The 18,667-nt window shown below is 41.6% G+C and overlaps 1 pseudogene; it reads right to left on the reverse strand.

The window, feature by feature from the left end:
* The window catches only part of LOC129083522 (60S ribosomal protein L9-like), a 39,471-nt pseudogene that overhangs the window by 17,257 nt on the left and 3,547 nt on the right, over window positions 1-18,667 (reverse strand).

Below are 18,667 nucleotides of genomic sequence, written 5' to 3' on the forward strand. Positions count from 1 at the left end.
TCTCATCTACCTATTCCTTGACCCATCTCTTCTTTCTTTTCCTGCTATTATGACTTTAGCTCATAACTCTCTCACCTCCTGTCTGAAAAACTGCCGTATCTCCTAACTGATATCCATTCTTGCATATTTTTCTGCCGGAGTGGTTTGCCTGAGATGAGAATCTAAGCCACAACATAAAATCCAAGGTCCTTATTGTGGCCTAGACAGGGTTTCAGTCCTGACTTCCTCCTGTCTCACTGTTCCATTCCACCTTTCACATCTTTCACACTTCAGCAAAGCAGAGCGACTAGAAGCCCAGGACTCACTATTGTGGTCTCCAGGTATATGCTGGACCCTCTCCTTGGAATGCCTTGCCTGCCTCTTTCTCCTTCCCTCTCTCCTTTGTCAAGTTAAATAGTACTCAGCATTTAAACCTGATTAGAGGTACCCTCCTGTGGAAAGCCACCCAGGTATGCGTTAGTTGCCTTTCCTTGGTGCCCTCATAATACTCTTTGCAAATTTCTACTCCAGAATTTGATCCCTTTTTTAAATTCTTTATCCACATAGGTGAATCTACTGTGGAGTTAATGAAGCTTCAGGGCCCTCACTCACATAAACCCCTTTCAAGGCCCTTTCCTAAATAGGTATTCCAAATTCTGCATTCTTTTCCTTGACAAGGGCCCCCAAATTTGTATAAGTTTCAGGTCCCACAAAATCTGGATCTGCCCCTTTTGGAGAGTCTGTTTATCCTCTAGTGGGTGTGGGCAGAGCCTGTCTTATTTATCTTTGTATCAACAACACACAGTAGGACCTTAATAGCCTATTGTTGAAAGAAAGAATAACCAGGAATCTAAGGCAAGACTGGTAAGGGAGGAAGAGATCAGCAATGGGAGCAGGCTGAGGCAAAACGTAGAAGTCCGGAACCAGAAGCTCCCTGGTTCCCTGAACACAGCCAGGAGAGGGACAGTAGCCAGGGCACCACAGTCAGAGCCAGGCGGTGAATCAGACCTCACACAGAGAGCAAGGGTCAGAAGCCAGGAAGACAAACACAGGCCTGGAATGTGTAGATGCTGGTGGGCAGAGCACAGCAGAAGGTCCCAGTCCAGGCCAATGGCCAGGAAACAGAGGAGCAAAACACACTAGCAGGAAGACAGAAACGAAGAGCAACAAAAGGCAAGCACTTCCTGCAAGGTTCTTCTATGGTTCTGCAGATACTGAAGCCATCCCAGAAGGGTGGCCCAGGGCAGGGGGCAGGAATTCGGACCACCCAGCCAAGTGATGGGGCAAAAAGGGGACAGAGGGAGCCAGTGGCTAGGGTGGGTAGATCCTGACTGCCAGTGTTTTTCCCACTTGGATCTGTGTCCAGGGGTTAGCTATCTCCAAACCTGAGCATCTCCTGAGAATGCAATGATGAAAAAGCTGCTGAGTGTCCACAGCCCTCTTTAAAAAAAAAAAGGAATCAAAATCTATCCCATTTTGAGGTATTCCTCTAAAGATTTGCTTTCAATGATTGAACAATAAATGGTGACACTGTAGTATAAAATCAGGACAGCAGTTATGTAAAGGAAGCAAAATTGCTTTATTAAAATGCATAGAGGGAGAAGCAAGGAGTAATAGTACAGATCATGCTAGAGAGCAGATTACTGAGCACCAGGCACACAAGGGAGACAGATTAATGAAAAATAAATACAGGGGCTTCAGTAAAACAGCATGAAGCTGAACATTGGGTTGCTGCTTATCACAGAATATAAGCCCAAATGTGTGTGGAAAACCATTTCTTTTCATTTAGAATGTTGAAAATTAATGTTATTTGTTTCTTTCCATGCTTTCCTATTTTATTTATCTTTTGGATAATTAAAAGTAATTGTTAGAACTAGGAAACGTCAACCTGGACAGTGGCTGCATTACAGCCACCGGTGGACACCAAATGCAGGTGGCTTACCCTGGAAAGCCATCGAGATGCATGGCACAGGCTTCTCAACCGTAAGGATAGTCTCTTAAGTTATAAATAAAAGAACTGATTCTTCTTGTAATGACTTTACCGCATGTTTTGCCTGAAAAACTTCATGGCTGCTATTTTGAAGGGGAAGTCATTTAAAGTATTGAGAGAAGAATGGAATTTTCAGTTGGATGTACCAGGGTTCAAAAGGTAACTAATATTTATACTGTGTACATAGGATGAATCACCAAGTCTCCTTTAGCGTCAATTTTTGACAGGAAAAAAAATAATACCTGCCTTAATTAACTCAGAGTTTTGACTGCATTTCAAATGATGTATTTTAAAAACAATTGGTAAAAAACTATACAAATATAAATTGTCAATTGCATATACAAATTCCACTAGGTTTCAGCTGGTTTGGGGCTTCATATAATCACACTAACTGATGAATAAGAAAAGCATGCGGTAATCACCTGAAAGTCACACCTACCATTCATAATGCCAATACTGACAGTGAAAGACAGGTAGTGACTATTTAAGCCAGTCAGAGGAAGATAAATACCACATAGTTTCACTTATATGTGTAATCTAATGAACAAAATAAACTAACAAACAAAATAGAAACAGAACAGACTGACAGCCGTCAGAGGGGAGGGAGTTGGGGGTCTGGGTGAGAAGGTGAAAGGACTAAGCAAAACAAAACAAAACAAAAAGCCCTTACAGACTGACAATAGCATGGTGATCAGCCGTGGTGAATGGGTATAAGGAGAGACGGTGGGGTGAAGGGGGGATGAATGGTGATGGAATGAGACTTGACTTGGGGTGGGGAACACACAATACTACAGAGCATATATTACAGAATTGTATACCTGAAACCTATATAATTTTATTAACTAATGTCACCCCAATAAATTAATAAAAAATTAAAATTAAAAAATTAAAAAGTCATAGAATCTATATAAATCCTAAAAAAAGAATGCTATTAGTTTCTGATATTTACTTAATCATTTTAAAATCAGACCTACAATTTACAATGCCTAAGGTTAAACAAGTCACCTCCTTTGAATTTAATAAGCTACTTTAAAAGTATGTATGACAATGACATATACTTCTTATCATTTATATGCTTAATTAGAATCGTTAAAGTTTTAGGGCAAGTAAAAGTAGCTCGACTATATGTAAGAACTCTGAGAAAATGTGGAAAAGTGCTATCAACTTTAAGATTAGAATAAAACTGTGACAACTAAGAATGACATTGGCAAAAAACAATGAGAGCAAAAATGAAACACTGTGACAACTTTCTGCACTGGAACAACCCCTACCAGTCTAATGGGCCTTTTTCGCAGAGAGAAAACCTAGAAGGAGGTTAATGGGGAAAAACTACAGCCGCTGTTGCTGCATTTAGTCTTGGGGCCACGGGTACTCATCACGTCACCTCTCCACCCCTCATTCTCGCCTTCCCTCACCCTCAGCTATCACCTTTGCAGGTCTTGGTGGCTTACTCGGTGGTATGACCCAAACTTTTTTTCCTGAGGGGTCTGAGCAGCTGGTGATCATACTCTTTTAAGCCAGAATTGCTGCACACTATAATTGGGTAAGAAAGTACTAAGAAGCACCAAAATAAATGGTCTGAGATCACTGTGTTTTCCTCCCTTCTTCCGCTGTGTAAAAGCATGTTACTTCTACCTGCTGATTCGGGACAGTTGCCCTGCCAAGACTGGGGCTGTTTTCTTGCCTCCTGGTTTTTAAACACAGGGAGTCCAAAGTGCCAAGAGCAACGATAGCTTGTAGCTCAATGTAGCTCCTTATTGTGTCCCTTGGCAACCGTGTGCCCCTTTTGAGGTTTAGGACCTTTAACCTTATGAAGCTCAGAGTTGCAGGGATGACAGGCAATGCTTCCCCAGGTTGAGAGTGATGTTAGGTGAATCCACTCCTGATTCTACCCTTGGTCCCAAAATCTATGTATTCTTCCTCTTAAGGACACAGTGCCATATAAAGGTCTCTGAGTTGGTGCACATAATGCATCTAGAATGGCAGCATTTTTTCCTTGCAAAATATTTCCTCCAAGCAGGTACTTCAAATGGGCCTTCAGTTTTCAAGTTCTAGACCAATTCCTTCTAATTATGAGGTATGTGGCATGACCAGTGGATCCCATGGTCCCAGCGCACAGCCCAGTCCCATAATTCCTTCACTGTGAAAGTATTTCCTGGTCACCTGGTCACCTGAATTCCATGCCTATGGACCAAGCATTCCAGTAGCCTCTGAATAGTGGTGCTGGGCGAGGCTCTGAGGGAAGGAAAGGCAAATCCACGCCAGGAACAAGTATAGTAAGTATCGCTTCCTGAGAAAACATACCACTGAGCTCCAGCACAGAGGGGGCCTATTGTAGTGGACTTGCCTCCAATTGGCTGTTCTCCTTAAGGAATGTGGTGCCATATTAGGTGTTCAATATTGATCTCTGTTCCTGGCAGCAGTTCAGACAGTCTAAGGAACAGAACCTAGGTAGGTCTTGGTAATTGGGAGCCCATGCTCTGGGGCCTATGTATAGCTTCCATCTCTGACACCATAGTCATTCCATTCATGTGCCCATTGAGCCATCTCCACGATGGCCAACAATGACAACCAGATGACATCAACTAGTTGAGTCATTTTGTCTATTTGGTTATTCAGGCCTATTCTGTGGTGGATGCTTTCTGGTATATGTTAATGTATAATATAAAAATCTTCATACTTGCACAGATGATGTGTTGTGGAACTGTGCACCTGAAACCTGTAATTTTATTAACCAGTGTCACCCCAATAAATTCAATAAAAAAGAAAAAATCTTCCCACTTGGGACCTAGTCCCATATATCCCCACCCCCACCCCCAACACACACACATGCCTTTATCCCAGGCCTTCTTATCTCTAGTCTTCCAGTTCTTTGCCTTCCAGGTCCCTGACCAGCTGACCAGACCATTGGTCACTTCTTCCACACATAGTGAATGACTGGATGCACCACTTACAGCTTCACTATTAGGAAGATTTTCATTCATTGCTGTCTTTCAAAATCACCCTTTAGTGTGTCTCTAATGCAGCCACTGTCCATTTTTTGTTTACACTGATATACTGAGCTGACCCCTTTGTAAATTAAGTTCAAGTTTCTTCCTCCTCTTTGATGTGGTCCTATGGGACTCTCCCATAGGGGCATAAATGTGAGCTGGGAGAGGGATGCTGGTGCAAACATGACAGATGACAGCAGACCTGGGCCAACTGTTCATGAAGCTTATTTGAACCCTCCAGTTTTTCTCGGGCTCCATCCTAGATGTAAATTTTTCACCTTAATATGTACTGCTGCTAAGCCCCTACGCCCATGAGATACACTTGGGCAGTTAGTATCATATAGTTAAGTGTCCCATTCCTACCAAGGCCCCATAATATGCCAGAAACTGTTCCCCAAATAACTATGTAATTCCCTGCTGGGATAGCACAGTTTTGCTCCAGAATCCTAAGGGCCTACATTGTGATTCTCCCTTTGGGTCTTGCCATAAACTCCACACCGAATCTGTTCTCACCATCAACACCTCCAGCTCCAATAGCTCAATCATATGACCCAAACAGTAGAGCTGCTTACATCACAAACTGGACACAACATTTTCCTACTCCAGGCCCCACTCAGAAAGCGGACAGCTTCTCTGTCACCCAGTACATGGGTCAGAGCAGGATTCTTATGGAATGTGCCTGCTCTAGGACAGTTCTATCAGGTGGTATACTTATTTCTTTATTGTAGGGAATGCAAGGTGCAGTCATTTATCTTTTACTTTGGAGAGGACATCCTGGTATGCCCCTGACCATTGGACCTCTAAAAAAGTTTACTGATACTATGTAGGTCCCTGAAACTTCAAAGGTTTCTCAACCTTTGAAGTACTTGTTCTTACCAAGGCCTCAAGCATATTAGCAACCTCTTGCTTGTCCTGCCAAATCAATGTAATGTTACCAGTATGAGAAACCAATGTCATAACCTGCAGGATATCCAGATAGTCCAGATGTTTTCAGATTACATTATGACAGAGAGCAAGAGATGTAACATAGCCCTGGAACAAAACTGTAAGTGGATATTATTATCCATTTGACATGAATATGAATTATCTCTGAACTTATTTTCTGGTTGAAATGGAAAAGAATGTTTTTGTCAAGTCAATGGTCATATGTTATATGCCTAAGACCTTGTTAATTTCCTCCAGCTATGAAAACCAGCACAGCAGTGGCAATTGGGGCTACTATTGATTGAATTTGTGCTAGCCTATACCTTTTCTCTAGGAACCATCCAGTTTGGGCAGGAGCCAGTCTTGTGAATTAAATGGAGATACGATGGAGGATAGAGTTCAGCCTTTATGTCTTTAATGATAGCACTAATCCCTACCTTTCCCCCAAAGATGAGACATTAGTTTAGATTTATGTTCTTGGCCATGGAATGGTGGGAGTCTCAGAGGCTTCCACTCAACCACCCCCACCATGAAAAGTGCTTATTCAACAGCCACTCTTATTGTTGGGGTTACTTCCATTGCAAAGTATATCACTTCCAATAATACACAATCTTATAGGTCCCAGAGACTGGCTTGTATCTCGAACTTGAGGAACTCACAGTCTAAATAGGAAAACAAATGCATAAACCCATATTTAAGAGCTGTTACACAGATATGGACAAAGCACTCTGGGAATATACATTGGACACATGAGTGAACACTTTTCTATGTGATCTTTGGTCTTTCCTTTGAGTGGTATATTATTGTATCTTTAAAAAGAAATCCTCACTTGTTTTTCAATACCTATAGTAAACACAGTTTTTTTGCACACATTGAATGTACGTAGCAGGCATCCTTATATACTTCTATTCCTTATCCATGCCACCAATATTGTCAGGTTTAATATTTGTGAGCCGAAGATCCAAGAGATAGTATATTTACTTCTTAGATAAAAGACAAAAGAGCATTCAATATAGCTAAAATCTGAGCAAAGCGCCCTGGAGGTCAAAATGGAATGCCTCAGGGAAAGTGGGCCCTATCCTCTTCCAAATACTCATTCATCCCATCATTTAAATAAATATCAGTTGGGTGCCTAGTATGTGCCAGGCACTGTGCTAGACACAGAGGACATGGACTGAGTGAACAAAGGAGACAAATATCCATGTCCTCATGGGGCTTATATTTTGGTAGAGGAGGTGGGCAATAAACAAATAAACAAATTAAATGTATACAATTTCAGGTAGCAATAAATGTTGCAGAGAAAGATAAGGCAGAGACAGGAGACACAGAGTCCAGGGGCAGAAAGATAAATTTTAATTAGGTCGGTCAGGGTAGGCTTCCCTGTGAAGGTAACAATGGGACAATGACTTCACCAAAAGAATCAGCTGTGCAAATATCTCAGGCAAGAGTGTTCCAGGCAAAAGAAAAAAAAAACAACAACACATTTTAAAAGGCCCTGAGCAGGGAGCATGACTGGAGCATATGAGGAGCAGAATGACAGAGAAAGGCAATGGGAGCGGAATCTAAAGGAGTAATGGGGCTCCAGGCTGTGTCAGGCCCCAGAGGCCCTTGTAAGAACTTCGGCTTTTACACTGAGTGCCAGGAGGCCTCTGGAGGATTTTGAGTTGAGTAGTGACATGATCTGATACACTTTTTTTTAAGGGGTAATTGTAGTTACTGTGTAAAACAAGGCTGTAGATAAGCCAGGGCAGACGCAGGGTGATGACAGAAGAGGAGCGGAACATGCGCAGTCCTGCATATATTTTGAAGGTGAAGCTGACAGTGTTCTCTGAGGAACTGAATGGGAATGGGAATGGAAAATAGGGCTCAAGTATGGCATTTATGATTTGGGCTTGGCCAATGAGAAGGTTGCATTCACTGACCTGGAAGCCTAAGGGAAGAACAGGTTTAGGAAGGAGGATTAGGAGTTCTACCTGACACATGTTATTTGGTATGTCTATTAGGATCCAAGTCAGATGAGGCGTTGTCAGTTGCTTATATTAGTCAGGAGTTGAGGAAGGTAATGGGGCTGGAGATAGATATTTTGGAGCCATCAGCCAACAGATGGTTTTGAGTCAAGGAAATGGGCATGAGCATAGCCAGAGAAGGGTCTAATGCCTGAGCTGTGGGACCCACTAATATTTCAAGGTTATGGAGAAGAGGATGATCCAGCAAAGGAGATTGCAGAAGATCAGGCAGTGAGGTAAGAAGAAAACAGGTGTTCTAAAAGAGGAATGAGGGAAACAGTTCAAGGAGGAGGTAATGCAAATTGTGTTAAATACTGCTAAGAAGTCAGGTAAGATGTGGAGCAAAATTGGCCAATGGACCTAACAACCTGGAGGTCATGGTGATCTTGACAAGAGCAGTAGATTGCAAAGCAACTGAAAGTGGGATAGGAAAGAGATATTTACCTTTATATTATTTCTCCCTTGACCCTTTGATTTTCTTTTTAACCTGAGCCTATGCATTTCATAAGTAGAGAGGACACAAGACAGAAAGGGAGACCCTGAAATTAAATTTGGTCCAATTAGGGGAAACAAACTCAATCTTAGTTTACTGTGCAATAATAAAATCAGTTACAACCGATACAATTACTTAAAAAGATTGGGCCTCAATAGGCCACAAAATTACAATCTTCATTTTTTCTCTACCAAAAGTCCAAGTTCCTTTCTTTTCTTTTTTTTTTTTTTTGAGTTGTGACTTTAAAGTCACAACTCAAAAAAAAAACACTACACTTTAGTTTTTTTAGTTTAGTTTTAAACTAAAGTAACAACACTTGAGTTTTATTTTTACAAATGTATCCAAAATAGCAAAGTTACTAAAAATCTTAGATGTTCTGGAAAATCTGAGGCATATACTGACTCTACAAACACTCATCCTCTTGCCTTCAGGCAGAATTACATCTCAACTTTTCTGAATATTTAACAATTGGTTTAATAATATGCAACAATTTAATATTGGTTCTTAACCCAACAATATTTATTTTTTAAAGTATATTTTATTGATTATGCTATTTCAATTGTCCCATTTATTTTTCTCCCCTTTATTCCCCTCTACCCTATACCCTGCCACCCACCAGCATTCTCCCCAACGCTTAGTTTATGTCCATGGGTCATACATATAAGTTCTTTGGTTTCTCCATTTCCTGTATTATTCTTAACCTCCCCCTGTCTATTTTGTACCTGTCATTTATGCTTCTTATTCCCTGTACCTTTTCACCCATTCTCTCCCCTCCCCTTCCCTGCTGATAACACTCCATGTGATCTCCATTCCTGTGATTCTGTTCCTGTTCTAACTGTTTGCTTAATTTGTTTTTGGTGTTTTTTTTAAGGTTTAGTTGTTGATACTTGTGAGTTTTTGTCATTTTACTGTGCATAGTTTTCATCTTCTTTTTCTTAGATAAGTCCCTGTGACATTTCATATAACAATGGCTTGGTGATGATGAACTCCTTTAACTTGACTTTATCTGGGAAGCACTTTATCTGCCCCTCTATTCTAAAAGAAAGTTTTGCTGGATAGAGTAATCTTGGATGTAGGTCCTTGCTTTTTATGACTTTGAAAACTTGTTGCCCGCCCCTTCTTGCCTGCAAGGTTTCTTTGGAAAAATCAGCCAATAGTCTTATGACAACTCCTTTGTAGGTAACTGTCTCCTTTTCTCTTGCTGCTCTGAAGATTCTCTCCTTATCTTTAATCTTGGGTAATGTAATTATGATGTGCCTTGGTGTGTGCTTCCTTGGGTGCAACTTCTTTGGGATTCTCTGAGCTTCCTAGATCTCCTAGAAATCTATTTCCTTCTCCAGATTTGGGAAGTTCTCCTTCATTACTTTTTCAAATAAATTTTCGATTTCTTGCTCTTCCTCTTTTCCTTCTGGAACCCCTATGATTCAAATGTTGGAATGCCTAAAGTTGTCCCGGAGGTTCCTAAGCCTCTTCTCATTTTTTAAAAATTCTTGTTTCTTCATTACGTTCTGGTTGAATGTTTATTTCTTCTTTCTGCTCCAAATCGTTGATTTGGGACACAGTTTCCTTCCCTTCACTCTTGGTTCCCTGTATATTTTTCTTCATTTCACTTTGCATAGCCTTTACTGTTTCCTCTATTTTGCGACCATACTCAACAATTTCTGTGAGCATCCAGATTACCAGTGTTTTGAATTGTGTATCTGATAGGTTGGCTACCTATGCATCGCTTAGTTCTATTTTTGGAGCTTTGATCTGTTCTTTCATTTGAGACATATCTCTCTGTCTCAGCACTCCTGTTATGTTGTAAGGGGTGGACCCTTAGGTATTCGCCAGGGTGGGGCAACCCAGGTTGCTGTGTTGTGACATTATATGTGGGGGAGGGGTCAGAAAGGGAACAATGCTACTTGGTCGGCTCTCAGCTAGCTTCAGTTACTTCCCCCACTACCCATAAGCAAATTAGGCCCTTCTGGGGCTGAATCCCAGGTGGGTGGGTTTGTGTACATTCCAAGACCCTTTGGGTCTCTCCAATGAACTCTCCTGTGCAGATGGGAATTTCTCCTGCCACCGCAACCCCCACAGGTTTTTATCTCCAGAGCTCTGAGGCTTTCTTTTTCCATGCTGGAACCCTGGATTGCATGGTCTGTCTCACTCCTCAGCTGTTCCTCTGGTTTGTCCACACATAAATGTGGTACCGCCCAGTCCACCAGTCATCACCTCGCCTGGTCCTCCAGCCACCACCTTACTGCACGTCCTCTCTGCCCCAGCTTCCTGCTTTTGTCCCTCCTACCAGTCTGGATGAATATTTCTTCTTTAACTCCTTGGTTTTCGGATTTCCATACAGTTCAATTTTCTGGCAGTTCTGGTTGTTCTTTCTTATTAAATTTGTTGTTGTCCTTCTTTTGGTTGTGTGAGGAGGCAAAGCGTATCTACTGACACCTCCATGTTGGCCGGAAGTCTTAGCCCAACAGTAGTTAGCCTAACAGCCACTATGTGTAAAGTAATATATTGAGCATTTGTCATTATATTATTTTATGATTGGGATCTCCTTCAGTCACTAATAACAGAGCACCATCAGAAAGTTGTAACTCAGTTCTCCTGAAGAGATTTTGGCACAGGACATTTTAATAACGTCGAGCTCTTGTGATGAAACTGAAAATAAATCATTAAAAGTTCATTTTATTATATTCTATGAAATGTGTCCAAATGAAATCCTGCCTCCATCCTCAAGGCTTACCCTATTCTTTGCCCTATCTTTTGTATCAAAATGCACTGCTTGGGTTTGCCCATATTCCCTTTCGCTGTGCTCCCCAGTGTGATAGGAAGTGACAAAAGCAGTTCACCATCTATATGACATCATGGTCTTTTAAACACTGCCCATCTATCCTCAAGGTAAAGAGGATTGCATTATCATTCTTGTAATTTGTCTCCGTTACTCCTTTTCTCCAATGCAAGAGCCATTTTTATCTCTGTTGTTGAGTCCAATGGGCTACAGAATTCTAAGGAAAGTCTGGCCCAATTTCTGAATAAATTGATTTTTCTATAGTTCTTACAAGGTGAGTTTCTGCTATAAAATTCCAAGATGTTCATTTTTTTAAAAAAATTATTATTCCTCTTAAAAACAGCACTGCCCTAGAGGAATACTGCCTTTTGAGAAGTCCTTATAGTCAGAATTTTCATGTTCATTTTTCTCTTCAGTGAACTGCTTTCCAAAATTTCCTCTCCTCTTCCCTATACACCACATAATAAAGGACCCATATTTTCAAGAAGAAAACCAAAAGAGTATATTGTGTATTCTCAAAGGGAAATTTCCAGCATATAAGTTTACAATATTCAAACAAGAAGTTGCTTTCTTTACAGATATTTGTCTATTCAACAGTTATTTAAGGAGAAGCTATTATATGCAAGATATGTGGGCCCTGTTGAATACAGAGATGACTCTGGAACAAGTCCTGCCCTGGAGAAATTTACAGTCTAGAGAGGATAAAGTAGGGCAAAACCAGTTAACATATAGTATAGTACAGACTAGGGAGAGATTCTTCCCCTACAAGAGCCTAAAGGAGGACAGTGTAGAGGTGGAATTTGAATGCCTCTTGAAGATTTATTAGGTAGCTTTTGGAACTGGGAGTTAGAGAGCTAAAATGAGGGGAGGAAACTTGTGGAGAAGGGACCTGTGTATGCATAGAACAGCATCTGGGAGGGCATGAGTCAGTGCAGGGAATGAGGCATCGATTGCTCAGCAGTGTGCCTGAAGGGGAGTGGGAGAAGATAAAGTTGGAAAGACAGGTTAGATGCAGGGCTTGCCATACTAAGGAAGAATACAGGCACCAGCCCTAGGCTGTGAGAATCCTCCAGGTGATTTCGGTGCAGAGAAAAAACAAGATGAGAGTATTAATGTATTGGACAGATTGGAATGAGGCCATATGCAAAAAGGGAGGCCAATTCAAGGGTTTCTGTAATCATAGGCTGGGCCTTGATGAAGTCACAGGATAACAGGGCTGTAGAATTAAAGGAGAGAAAGATATTTCATAGAGAGAATTGATAGAATCTGGTATCTGATGGAATGTGGAAGGTATGGGGTAGGAAAACATCAGAGTTAACCCGTAGGGTCTGAGTCTGGCTGAAGTGAGGATTATAGGAGGGAGGATTTGGGAGGAAAAATGTGCCAGAGAAAGACTGTGGAAGATGTTTGGTGACTATTAAAAAAAAATAAAACAGTGTTTTAAGAAAAAATTCAGAGCTGGAGTTACAAACAATTGTGAAAATCGTCTGTACAGACGTGAGAACCAAAGCCACAACTTCGGATGAGATTTTCAATTGAGAAAGAGCCACAGTTACTGTATTCACATCACAAAGTCAAATGATGTTTTGCTAATTACCCACTTAGTTTGATGAATGTAGACAGCCAATATCAGATCATTACAGGCTAGACACTTTGCAGACTGAACAGCCCAGTTTGGTAGTCCACATCAATCAAATTAAACAAATCCTTGTCAAATCTGCCCTTGGCTTCATGCTGTATCAATACAGCCAGTGGGTACAGGCTTGAATTGAAATTGAAAACCTGATTGAAGAACCTGAAGAGCCAGTGTCGTTATCTCCACATCTGCCGTCTTCTCAACTATCACCTGACCGTAATACTTTACACCAGCGTCTCACTGTGCCATTTACAGGGAACTTCATGAAGAGCATATCCTTTAAGTGAGAGTTCAACACAATAGACAGGTTTATCTCCATTTCATAGATGCAGAAACATGAGGCTCAGAGTGGTGATAGATTACCTAGGGTCATATGGTTAATAGGTGGAGGTAACATTAACCAAGTCTTCAGACTCCAGGTAAATGGCAGGGAAGTTTTTGTTTTGTTTGTTGTACTAAACTATACTGCCTGACCTTTTAAAAAAAAGAAAAGAAAGGAAGGAAGAAAGAAATATCATGCTCATTACTAATTAGCACAGCTGAACGGAGCAGGAGGTTATCTATGCCCATTGTTTACTTCTTTTCCCTTACAGCCACTTCCTTTGCCTTCTTTGTGTTGCCTGACCTTTTAAAAAAATGAATATGATGTGAATATTGTGCTCATTACTAATTAGCACAGCTCAATGGAGCAGGAGGTTTACTAGGCCAATTGTCCACTTCTTTTCCCTATGGCCACTTCTTTCGTTTTCTCTGTGTTACCTCATTGGAAATAACTGGGTGAGTGGGTGAGTGAATGGTATGTGTGCATTCACGTGCATGCACGCACACACTCACACCTTCCTCATTGATCTCACCCTAGTAGTCCTGCTTAGAAGGAGAACCGTATCTCAGTGACACTTACTGTCAAAACCGCAGGCCCTGTTTCTAAGGGTATTTTTCATGCTTCTTCAGTTGCAGGCAACCAATACCAGCAGTCCCATCTCCATGGATCACACGGCACAAGATAAATCTGTAATCTGATGTAACTCTCACATCCCTCAGAACATAACTTCTAAGCCAAGCATCATATTGAATTCTAAACTTCAAAATGAAGGTCACTACGTTGTATAAGAAAAGATCAGTCCAAATGACAGTTGGGGTGTATTTTGCAGGTAAGATAAGAAGAGCAAAAAAATAGTGAAAATGACTTTCTAACTTGCTCTAATCTTACATAGATTTATAATATTTCTCCAAATATCTCACCAAATCTGTTAGATCCTAACATGTGAGACTCATAATACCACACTTAGAAACAAATTTTAAAAACCAATTGGAGAAAAACGTCCTAATACGCCTTCACTTCAGTGTCCTGTCTGTCCTTCCTCCAAAAGTGAAAAAAAAGAGTCCATCGGACATTTCTTAATAGGGAGGCTTGGTGAAGTAGGCGTGGAGCCTCCCAAGCTTCCGGAAAATAGAAAAAGGAAATAACGTTCTTTCCCTTATCCACTTGTAATCACTTATGATCCCTGGATTGAAGAGTTTCCCGAGGAAAAAAGACTTGAACCATCGTACTATTGGAACTCAAACCTAAATCACCATGTTTGACTGATGTGTGGCTCCAGTGAAAGTCAGATTACAAATAGGAGCAGTGGGGCTTCTGAGGGAACATTTCAGCTACAGCATAAGGCCAGCATGTCACAGCCCAGCTGGTTTTATATTTCCATGTAGAAACTTCAGAGTTGGTGACAAGAATTGGTGAAACATCTCTTAGACTTTTCATTGATATAGAAGACATAAAAATGCCTAGACTCAGACTTCAGGGAAGAGGTTTTCCCTGAAGAATACTGTGCTATGCAAACTTTTTCCCCCAGTTTGGAAGAGTGGGCGATACTTGCCAATCTTCTCAAGCCTAGTGATCAGGATTTCAACAGGACTGCAGAGAACAAGCACATGGGCTGGTGTCTGACTCTCACTTTAAACTTAATGAGATAATAAATAAGTCAAATAATAAATGGCTGCATGAGGCAGCCTATGCTCTCAGGTTTGATCAATGGGAAAAACGGGTGAGTGTTTCCCTTGGGAAGGATTATGTAACTAAGAATGAATAGGGAGTCAGCTTTGGTCCTGTACAGTGAGACTTCCTGGAGGGGCAAACAGGCCCTAGTGGAGAGACGCTACAGATATTACCAATTACCTGGGGGCTGCAAAAAGAGTAATCAATCTCCACAATGGAGAATACTTCACCTGGGTCAAGGAACTTCAGATAAAAGGCCCTCAGTGATGGGGTTCTCCAAAGAACTGAAGCTTAACTTAAACCAAAGCTGGGATCGCAGACCACAAATCCATAAGACACTTTCAGACATGTGAGAACCTTCTGCTCTCCATTTAACTCTCCTTTACCCCTACTCCATTCCAAACCAGGAAGGGCAGGAAAAGATTCTAATGATGGAGGAGGAAGAAGAGGAAAGGACTCCAGCCCCCCACCTCTGCGGTCTCCATCCCTTCCTTAGGTGTGACTTAACTGGGGGAGGGAGAGACTTCACTTCAAATCAAGCTTTGAGCATTGATATTTTATGGGCTGGACTTTCTGAATAAAAATTGAGTTTGTTAACCTAAAAATAATGTTTTTAAAGATTTTATTTATGTATTTTTAGAGAGAGGAGAAGGGAGGGAGAAAGAGAGGGAGAGAAATATTGATGAAAGAGAAACATTTATCAGTTGTCCATTGTCCATGTCCCAACCAGAGGTCGAACATGCAACCCAGGCATGTGCCCTAATCCAAATCAAACAGGTGACCTTTCACTTTGCAGGACAACACCCAACCAACTAAGCCATATCAGGTAGGGTGATAACCTAAAATTTTTTATACAGAGGTTGGGGGAGACAAAATAAGTTTACATTATGATTCTATCCCACGAGTCTTGCTTTTTCTTTACAACAATTATACACACTTTCCTCCTAGATAGCCATTTTCATCCAGTCACCTATTTGGGATCTGAGGAACCTTCTAAGAGGGCAAAAAACTAGAAATGTACTATAATTCAGAAACGTACAGACATGTTTAATGGGCTGAGGTGAGTGAATGTCAGATTGCAAGCAGGGTAGTTAGACTGTCATCCTGATATCAGTTGAAGTCGCCTTGTCCTCTGTGAATTGCATAAAATAGGATGACACTCCCCCATTCTGCAGTTAATGGAAATCCAGGCTCCTCCTATATACTTCCATGAATCCCCAAAGGCTCTCCCTCTGATTTCTCCTTTCGGTAATGAGGTTCTCAGTCTCTCCCAAGCCCATCATCACAGGGCTGTTCTATTCGCTCTGCATTTTACTTACTCAAATTTAGAACACAGTCTCTTTGGCTTCATTTCCTGGAAACGCCATTCACAGAACACCTCACTTCAGGAGATTACTTTTCAGCACAGAACAAGCAGCTTAAAATAGAACACAAGACATCCCTGTCTTTGAACATGCTCTGGCCACCGGCGATGTCTGGCCTGTGGTGTTCCTGCAGACTGGTGACCTTCCACTCTATGGCTGCTTCCCTTGTTTCTCCCGCTTTCTTCTCCTTTCTCTGCTCCCCTCCCCAGAAAACCCTCATTTATTTTTTATGTTGATTGGTTTAGCTATCTCTTTGTTTCAGTGCCACCTTCCAAATCATGCCTTGGGGGCCTCATCTTTGCTAAATAAAAGGCTATTTATTTACTCCAGAGAGAAATTATGCTACTTCTTACAGGCTAAAGCTGCCGCAGTCACTTGTGGTTTTAAATAGTACAATAATTACTTTATCTCTGCTATGCGACCAGGCAACAGGGCTTGAATTTGGAGGGGCGGGGTGATTATGGTTGCAGGTGGTGGAGCTTCTAGAGCTCATTGCCAGCCGAGACTGGCGGCATGCATTTGTCCTAAAGAGCAAAGGGTTCTGTATTAATTGAAAATATATTAAAATTCTGGAACTCTTCTGGTTCTGGTGAACTCATTATGGGTCCTTTTCACTTTTCCTGGTTCCCCATCTCTCTATTTCACTCCACCTCCACTCCTATTCCTCCCAGCCCCAACACATACTATTAAAAAAGGTAGCATTTGGTGACCATCCAATGTGGTGGCCATCGGGTTCCCTGACATTGAGGCTAGTGGAGACATTCCTCATTCATTTTGCTGGGGGCAGCGGATTTCCACCTATACATACAACCAGGTCTGCCTGCTGTGGGGTCCTGGTGCTGCCACCTGCAGCCAAAAGAATTCTACCATCAACCATGGAATTGTCATACCTATCCCAGCTAGACGCCAAAAAAAAAAAAAAAAAAAAAAAAAAAGGAAAGCACTTCCCACCTCACAAAAACAACCATGAGGATATTAAGCCTTGAGGAGCAGTGGTTTTACTCCTTTTACGAAGCCACAGTAGGTGTGGGACTCTCCATCCTCACTAGCAGCAGCAGCAGCAGCACCAATAGGAGCAAAGTGGCCGGCTGGGATCAGCAACTCTGTGGACACAAAGGGACACAGAGCAGTAAGTGTGGGCTCAGCAAACAGTGGTGAGGATAATTGTGGACATATGTAAGCACCCCGTGGAGGAGCTCTGTAAAAAACTAGGCTTCCTTGAGTCAACAAGAAGCCAGTCAAATGGAGGTTTGCTTGCTCCTATTGACTCCTGGGGTTTAATGTGATGTGCGTGCATTTGCAAGCAGCAGCTGCTAAATCCTGAGACACTTGGATTACATGCTGCTGTAAATGGCTTTTGTCTCTGAGTCTATAAAATTAACAGAGATACAAGGCTTGTATCTGTTGTAGAATTATTCTGTGATTTTGACCCATTCTACCAGCAATGCTTTCCAGGATGCTACTAGAGGAATTTCCACACAAAATATTAGAATAAGTAATAATGTCTGAACACCACTTCTAAGTATTATGTTCAGTGCTTTACCTACCTTATCTCATTAAATCCCTACAAAGACCCTCAGAGGTGGGTGTCATTATCCCCATGTTAGAGATGCAAAAAGAGGCTCAAAGATTTTAAATACTTAAAGCTCAGCAACTAATAAACATTTAAACTGCTTAATCAAAGATATAAAAATAAACATTACACTCAGGCAACCAAAAAATTTTGGAATAGCTTGTGAGACCCTTTCGGTCAATCGCCCTAGAAGCAAAATTGGAGCCAAGGATTTATGTGCTTGTGTTGTAACAAGGAAGATTTCCCAGAGGATGCTGACTGGGGGTGAGGGAGACAGGGTCAGAAAGGGTAGGAAGTCCAGCTCAAGGAAAGAGCTGATGAGGGGCTCAAATGTTGGGAAAAATTTTAATTTCAGGTAATAGCCAACAAGCTTAGTAATCAATGTATGTAAAAAGCTACTGTTTCAGGAACAGAAGATGTGACCCACCTTGACTCCAGGAGACCATAAGCAGTTCCATTTTTGTGCCTCAGGAGGTCTCAAGCAATCAAGATGGTATCTGCGCCAATGTACTCTTAGGTGAGATGCCCTCCATCCAGGACACAGATAAAGATCACCACCTGGGTCACAGAGGAAAGAATGCTGCAGCTTTTTATCTGATTAACTTGTTCCCTGAATTCCAACCCCCTTACCTATACTTTTCGTCTTCTCATAAAAAGACTTGGTTTAAAATAGAATTTAAGTCAATCTGTTAGGGTACAAACCCATGGTCTTCTCAGATCGCAAGCCATCTAAATAAACCTTCAATCCCTGAAGCTTCAAATAAAGAGTTGATCCCTGGCTCTGCTTATTGGGTCTGGTAGGCAACAGGCAGCACAAACACCAGCTTTTCCGGTTTCAGAACCACAGAGAGTGCCTTCCCCTGATGCCATAGGGGAGACCCAGGGTGTGAGCTACATCTCATAGTCACCCAACCAGTGACACTCCCACACCTGTGGGTCA

This window comes from Pteronotus mesoamericanus, unplaced genomic scaffold (genome assembly GCF_021234165.1).
Source record: "Pteronotus mesoamericanus isolate MK-2021 breed Mesoamerican mustached bat unplaced genomic scaffold, CSHL_Meso_final scaffold_167, whole genome shotgun sequence".
In the NCBI taxonomy this organism is placed as follows: domain Eukaryota; kingdom Metazoa; phylum Chordata; class Mammalia; order Chiroptera; family Mormoopidae; genus Pteronotus; species Pteronotus mesoamericanus.